This window comes from Sinocyclocheilus rhinocerous, unplaced genomic scaffold (genome assembly GCF_001515625.1).
Source record: "Sinocyclocheilus rhinocerous isolate Xijiao unplaced genomic scaffold, SAMN03320098_v1.1 scaffold2098, whole genome shotgun sequence".
Classification (NCBI taxonomy): Eukaryota; Metazoa; Chordata; class Actinopteri; order Cypriniformes; family Cyprinidae; genus Sinocyclocheilus; species Sinocyclocheilus rhinocerous.
The window spans coordinates 131,543-132,654 of NW_015645072.1; the positions used below are offsets into that span (position 1 = coordinate 131,543).

The following is a 1,112-nucleotide window of genomic DNA, read 5'->3' on the forward strand; positions in this document are numbered from 1 at the left end:
CGTGGCCTAATGGTTAGAGTCGGACTCGTAACCCAAAGGTTGCGGGTTCGAGTCTCGTACCGTCAGGGATTGTAGGTGGGGGGAGTGAATGTGCAGCGCTCTCTCCCACCTTCAATACGGTGAGGTGCCCTTGAGCAAGGCACCGAACCCCCAACTGCTCCCCGGGCGCCGCAGCATAAATGGCTGCCCACTGCTCCGGGTGTGTGTTCACGGTGTGTGTGTGTTCACTGCTGTGTTTGTGCACTTTGGATGGGATAAATGCAGAGCACTAATTCCGAGTATGGGTCACCATACTTGGCCACATGTCACGTCATGAAATTTCACGTACCATGAAGGATGGTAAAACATAAACAAGTAATTGTACCCAGCATGTATGTAAAATATTACCAGAGTACCACCATGTGACTAAAAACCAAATGCGAGACATTCAAACTGACCGATCAGCAGATTACAACTTCACCCACTGTGCAAAAGGTGTGACAATTAGAAGACCCCCGATGTATACACATGTTGGCCTACAGGTCTTGATCGATATCAGCACTTCTGTGCCTTCAGGAATGCCAAATGGCCCTTTTGTTACTCAAGATAGGTTTGGGACAGGAAAGCAGAAGTCTTTGATAATTTTTGACCCTACATAATCATATTAAAAATGTATTATTTTTGTCTGCTTCTAAGTTATTCAAAGTTATATTAAAGCTGTATTTCATAGGGACAATGCAATTTTAAATGCCATTTTTTACATTTCTGAATTAAAAGCTATTTTGATATTTTTTTTAAATTAAAGTTAAAAAAGATGTCTTATTAAAAGGCTGAAATTCTTTAAAAAAATAGCAATGTGAAGCAGTTTTGTTTGAAAATATTAAATATATCACAATAAAATAACTTGAATATTTTTAATGCCAATTCAAAGTCATAACCACAATGCAGAAAGCCATTTTTATTTTCACATGGAAAAGTAAACTACAAAACAATAAATTGCATGACAGAGAAGACCTTTGTAGACCTGTAGAAAAAAATTCTAATATATATACAGGTATATGTAAATCTATATGTAAAAACATATATATATATATATATATATATATATATATATATACACACACACACACAAA

The 1,112-nt window shown here is 37.0% G+C and overlaps 1 protein-coding gene across 1 annotated transcript in view; it reads left to right on the forward strand.

Annotated features, from left to right (window-relative positions):
• The window catches only part of LOC107705452 (lanC-like protein 1), an 8,993-nt gene that overhangs the window by 3,953 nt on the left and 3,928 nt on the right, over positions 1 to 1,112 (forward strand). The gene's annotated exons all lie outside the window — the stretch shown is intronic.